This window comes from Gossypium hirsutum, chromosome D11, assembly GCF_007990345.1.
Source record: "Gossypium hirsutum isolate 1008001.06 chromosome D11, Gossypium_hirsutum_v2.1, whole genome shotgun sequence".
NCBI classification, from domain to species: domain Eukaryota; kingdom Viridiplantae; phylum Streptophyta; class Magnoliopsida; order Malvales; family Malvaceae; genus Gossypium; species Gossypium hirsutum.
The window spans coordinates 15,123,915-15,130,752 of NC_053447.1; the positions used below are offsets into that span (position 1 = coordinate 15,123,915).

At 31.3% G+C, this 6,838-nt stretch overlaps 1 long non-coding RNA gene across 1 annotated transcript; it reads left to right on the forward strand.

Annotated features, from left to right (window-relative positions):
• Positions 1–3,514: 3,514 nt before the first annotated feature.
• On the forward strand, positions 3,515–4,435 carry LOC107912519 (uncharacterized). Its single transcript, XR_001688195.2, has 2 exons — positions 3,515–4,129; positions 4,206–4,435. It is a non-coding gene; the product is annotated as an uncharacterized lncRNA (long non-coding RNA).
• The last annotated feature ends 2,403 nt before the right edge of the window (positions 4,436–6,838 follow it).

Below are 6,838 nucleotides of genomic sequence, written 5' to 3' on the forward strand. Positions count from 1 at the left end.
CATTTTCGCATAGCTAAATATCTACAATTTTCAAGACCAACCAAAACAAATACTAGCCTGTACATGCCATATGTTCAAAATTTCGAGCTTTCAAAATACCGAGATAGAGGTCGATAGTGTGATGGACTTCGTTGAAGATCCCCGAGCTCGTAACTAGCTTCCAAAAATCTATAAAAGAAATAAATGAACAAACACATAGTAAGCTTAAATAGCTTAGTAAGTTGTAAGTATATAATTTTCAAAGAACTCATAAAAATTACACTAGTAGGCCGAGATCAACTAATCATGTACACATACATATATAATCATCTTTATACGATTAATTCATCTTTCATATTATACATATTCTTACCTTTACTTCTAATTTCGTATAACTTAAATGTACCTGAATTACTTAATTCAAACTCACATTTAGGTTTACCATATGATTTCCCGTTATACCTTGCGGATTCAAAGAAAAGATACTCGATCTACTTAAAAAGATTGTACAATGCCAACGTCTTAGACGTGGTCTTTCATGTAATCAAATAACGATGTCACTGTCTCAGACAGGATCTTACACGTAATCATATACAACGCCAATGTACCAGACATGGTCTTACACATAAATCTCAAATCGAGGCCAACGTCCCAGACGTGGTCTTACACGATGTCACATTTCAATATTTCTGTAGTTCGTATGACTTTCAGATGTCGTAAATCAAGCAATTAAAACTCATAATTAATCATCATTTGTCAAATACAATTCAGCATAATAGGGTACACATACACATTTGGATTCGGCTATACATAAAATAAATACAGTAAATTTAACTTCAATAATTTACTTACTAACTTACCTCGGAAGAGGACAAGTGGATGGAATCGACTACTCGACCACTTTCGACTTCCCCCGTTCTAATTCCGTTCTATTTTGTTCTTGATCTAAATAAATTCAAATTTAGCTATTTAATAACACATTTCATTCAAATTTATTTCAAAAACACATAAATGGGAAATTTTCATTTTAGCCCCTAACATTTCACATTTTTTCAATTTAGTCCCTATTTCAAAACAACTCAAAATATTCAAAAATTCAACCCACTCTAGTTAGGCCGAATCTATCCAAGGTCCCTAGCCACCCATTTCTATCATTATTTCATATGTTGACCCCTCAATTTACAAAATTCACAAGTAAATCCTTAGTACACATTTTTACTAAAAATCACTTAATTAAACATAATAATCTAACATCAAAAATTTATTTTTCATTATCAAACAACAGTTTCATCACATTATCAACAATGGCACTTCTCAAAATCATCATCAATTCCAAAAATTAAAACATGGACTAGGTAATATACAAATCAACGATCTCAAAAACGTAAAAATTATCACTGAACAAGAAACATACCTAATTTTGAGCTCCAAAGTGCCGAATACCTAAAAGCTCAAAAGCTTATTTTCTTTCTCAACATTCGGCCAAAAATAAAGAACATGCATGGCCATTTTCATGTTTTCTTTTATTTAATACATATTAACACATCAATTACCAATTTAGCCTTAGTCATATAACATTAAAATTCCACTAACTAATGTCCTTACTTGTCCATGCATTAATTCAATGGTCCAATTGCATCATAAGGACCTCATACTTAAAAAGTCATGTCAATTCGGCACTTTAACAAATGGCACATAACTTTTGCATTTTCTACAATTAAATCCTTTTTTCACAAATCGGCACACAAACGATAAAATTAATTCATGAAATTTTCACACATATAAATTAACATGCTATAGACACCAAAAATAATATAAATTTTTTTTTACTTGGATTTGTGGTCTCGAAACCACTGTTCCGATTAAACTAAAACCGAGCTGTTACATTTTCAACAAATTTTATCATTGATGAGTTCGATCTTATGAAAAAGCGGATGGTGCAAAGTTTTCTTAATTTCATTTTTGAAATTATAATAATATTTATGAAATTTTCAATACCGTATTAGTTATTATTTTTTGCATATTGGAAAGAAATATTTAATTTTATATAGTATTATTTTTTTCTTTTTAATTTTTTTGCAGTTAAATCATTTATACTTTTTTTAAAAAAAACATTAAATTAATTTATTTGATAAAAAATATCTAAAAAATTAACACTTTTTATATTGGAAAAAAGTCGTTTGAATTTAAAAATTTCACACCCCTTAAAATAAAATCCTAAATCCATCCCTTTCTTTTCCATTGCTGTCCTTCTATCATGTTGACTCCCGAACCATGGTCTCTTTCAATCATAGTCTATTCCTGTTTTCTCCGTTTGTTTTGCGAATGGGTTGACATACTTCAAGAGTTGGGCTGCGTTGCCCTCTATTTGCTTATTGTTTTGGGGTGAGGTTTTTCGTATACGTTGTTGGACCTTTATCCTACTTTTGTTTTGTCGTCAAAAAGAAAGAAAGAAAATTGATTGCAAAAGCCCAAAGCATTTTATGTATATAACTATAGCGTAAACTATAAAAATAGTCATTTTTATTTGTCTCAGATTACATTTTAGTCACTTATATTTGAAATGTTATGTTTTAGTCACTTATGTTATTGTTTTATTACGAAGTAGTCACTCTATCGTTAAACTCTGTTACCTCCCTAATGGCAGTCCAAATGAATTTTAAATGCCAACTTGGATGACTAGTAGCTTTGATGAAAATAGGCTTTTAATTAAATAAATTTAATTTGGACAGCCACATAGGACATCCAAGTTGGCATTTAAAACCCAGTTAGACTGTCACGTAGAACTGCCGTTAGGGAGGTAACAGAGTTTAACGGTAGAGTGACCACTTTCATGACAAAACGATAGCGCAAGTGACTAAAACGTAACATTTCAAACATAACTGACCAAAATGTAATCTGAGGCAAACAAAAGTGATTATTTTTGCAGTTTACCTTTCTTTTTCTTTAACCAAAAAAATATATACTTTCTTTTTCTTTTTTCCTTTTTGCATTATATAGAAAAAGGTTAAATTTCAAATTTAGTCTCTATGCTACAATTAAATTTAAGATTATATAATAGTGGTCAAATTTCAATTTCGATCCCTTTAATACACTTGAATCTAAAATTCGATCTTTGTACTTCAACTTTTTGACATAATTTGATACCTCAATTTTTTACAATGCCATTGATTAACCTACATACTTTATTTTGATCAAAATATTGATGTAAAATTCAAGTCAATTGCAATACCATTTTTTTTGTTATATATTTATTAAGTGAATTGTTTTTTATATTAAAATGTCACATCAATAAATTTGATAAAAAAATGAATAATTTTGTATTAACAATTAGATTTGAACTTTTAAATTCGAAAAAAAAAGAATAATTTGTAAAATTTAAACTACAAGTATATTTTAATATTCAAATATTTACTTGATTGAAAAAAATAAATATTAATTTAAGACGAAACATGGTAATTTTTAATAAATTGAATTTACGTAAATGAGTGTGAAAATTTATAATTCACAGAATCTAAAAAATATCAGATTCGGTGTCGCGGTTATATGAGTAGAAGTAGAACCCCACCTACGCTAAAAGCCAATGGCCAACCGACAATCCAACACACAAAACGAAAGGCAGTGGGCCGAGAAGCACCCGTGACTCCTCTTACCCACAATTCTCTCATTCACGGGTCCAAAATTCGTGATGCCAAATCCCATACTCATCACTTTTATAACTCCCCCCTAATAATTTCTGCAAACACAATCGCCATTGTTTACTGCTAGTAAAGACCCTAAGCCTAACCTAACCTAACCTAACCTAACCTGCAGACTGCTCGCAAAATCATTAGGTAGCAATGGGTACAGTTACAGTGAAGTTGGTTGTTGTGATTATGATAACGGTGGGTTTAATGGTGGAAGGGTCAAGAGCAATAAGCTTGTGTGACATGAACGATGAGGGTCTGGAAGCCTGCAAGCCATCAGTGACCCAGCCGGATCCTGTCGACCCAACACCTCAATGCTGCGAGGCTCTTAAAGGAGCTAACCTCACATGCTTGTGTTCTTATAAGAATTCAATGTTGCTGCCTTCTCTTGGGATCGATCCAACACTCGCCATGGGTTTACCAGCAAAGTGCAGTCTCGATATGCCTTCTGATTGTTGATTAAGGTAAATTAACCTTGTCTCTCTCCCCTTTCTTTTTTAATTAATTCAAAAGAAACATGTAATGTACATGATGTTTCAGGTATTTTCGGAGGAAAATGAACCATGAAGCGGCTTCCATGTTCGTCAGCCTTTCACAAGTTGTTTTTATTTATTTGTACGTGGAAAACTAAGTTCGCAAATCATCTAAATATGTGTGTATTAATTACTATTTGGTTATCTAAATTTGCATGAAAAAAGTGACTGGAATTGGCCTTCTAAATGTTTTTGGTTGTAAAAAAAACCAAACCAAATCCCAATAATTTGTATTGATTTGAATCTCTTATTAGTTTACCTTTACAATCATATTGCTTAAAACATGAAAATTTAGTCCCTAAAAATTAATCAAGACAATTTTATCATACTCAAAATTGAGTAAATAAAGATAGTTAGATACAACTTTAATTATTTACATTCTTAAATAAGAAGGAAAAAAACAACTACTATGTTAATTGAATTTTTTTTTTAAATTTGAAAAAAAAAACAACAAACATTCGTCATATGTAGTATTCGTCATATGTAGTAAAAGACAAGCTCCATCAATATAACAAAAGCTTCAACCTCAACATTAAATAAACTTTACGACAAGTTCCCAATTGATTCTATCACAACTTAAGTATGACACATTTGGTGTCGTTGCAAGCACTTAATACGATAAAAAATAATGCATTATATTTTCTTGGAGCTTGGAGAATGGTTGAAATTTTTTATTAAGATTTTTGTTGGGGGGGGGGGGGGGAGGGGATACACAACAAAGTCCTTAGAAGAGATCCTAAAATTAAAATTACAAAGCGAACTTGGATTGATGCCCTTTCTTGCCAGGGCATCATCGCAACTATTTTTCTCCCTGAAGATATGGAGTAGTCGGCTGTTCTGGAAGGTCTCCAATAAAGTCTTGCAATCATTCAAGTAAATTTGATCGACTGATAACATAAGTAATATCTACAATTAGATTTGGAAGGTTCAAACCACCCCTTGAAGCCCAGAACTCGGCAACAGTAATGTTTGAAGAATAACGGATAAATATGTGACAACCAGCCACCCATGCTGAACCAGGATTTCCAATCGAAGAACCATTACAGTTAAGCTTGAACCACCCTATATCTTCTTTCGAAGAATAGAGACTGTACTGCTTAACAAAAACTTGAGCATTCCAAGCCAGCCAAAGATTTCTCAAAAGATAGATGCAAGCCAAGTAGTAAGGAATTTTTGGCCTTAATCCACTCGTGAAAAGGGAGATTGAAGGTGGATAGTAACTGAGATGGAATTCCCAATCTTGACAGTCGAGAAATACATGGTCAAGTGCATTTGTGCCCGTTAGCTAAAAGGGCATTGGTCTTGCAAGTCTAGGCCACATTTACTGGGAAGGATGAGGTGAGAATCTCCTATAAGAAAGAGGAGATTTTGGGGATAAATGGAATTTTGCAATGAAGCTTCTTTTATATCGATCGAGTGCTAAGAGATAAGAAGACTCCAAGAAAAACATTCCAATAGAAGCTAAGTTCCAATCAAGAATATCCTTGTCTCCTTCAAAAACAGGCGTTAGTATACCATTAAACTATTTTCTTTTAAACATTTCACATAAACTATTACCCTTATAATAATATTTGTTAATAGCTTTAGAAAACATTATTTTAGTTATTTTTAATTAAATTATAATAATATTATTTGTTAAAGAATGATCTTTTAATTATTTTCAAATTAATTATTAAATTAGTGCTGATTAATTGGTCACATTAATTCAATCATAAGTTTTATTATGAAAAAAAAATCAATCAAAATAAAATAACTTTTATTAATTTGTGTGGCATGCCACATGTAAATTTTTAAGGGATTATCCCTTAATCGGTCTTTTTAATTTTCACTAATGTATTTTTTAATCTTTAAACCTTTAATATTTATGAATTTTTAATATATATTTTTTAGTGAATTACAATAATAGGGTAGAATTTATACAACAAACGCGACTAGCACGACTCAAACCTAGACCACACCTAGGGCGGCGAACACCCTTAACCATTAGCATAACAGCCCGATTTTGGATCTAGTCGGAATAGTGATTTTTGGACCACAAATCCGACGAGGAAAAATGTAATGGCCTGAATTTTCAGAGGTGCCGGAACGGTGATTCGAGATCACTAAATTCGACAAATGAGTAGAAAATATTATTAATTTATTGAGTATAAGTTAAATGTGAAGTTCAGAAAATTTTTGAAATAGTGAATAGTGCACTAGAAATAAATATTAAAATAATTAGAATCAAAAACGAGGTATCGAGACCTCAGAGATTTTAAACCGAGCCATAAATATTTTTATAAGTATTTATGGAGTGTTAAAAAGTTAGTATTAAAGTTTCGTTAAGAAATTTTAAAGTTCCGGTAATTAATTGAACAAAAAGGACTAAATTGTAATAAATGCAAGATTATGATAAATGATTAAATAGCTTAAATGATAAAAGGAAGGGGGCTTAAAAGGAAAATAGATCCAAGGTCTATTTGGGCTGGACGGCAAAGGTACAAAATCAGCAAGAAAATAAGGAGAATTAAGGATAAAATTGGAATATTACAAAATTTACTTAATAAAGTTAGGATTGAAGTGGAATTATCTAGATTTCTCTTTATTTTTCTGCATTATCATCAGCTAAAACACCATAGAAGGGTTTCCTTAAGCTGGTTC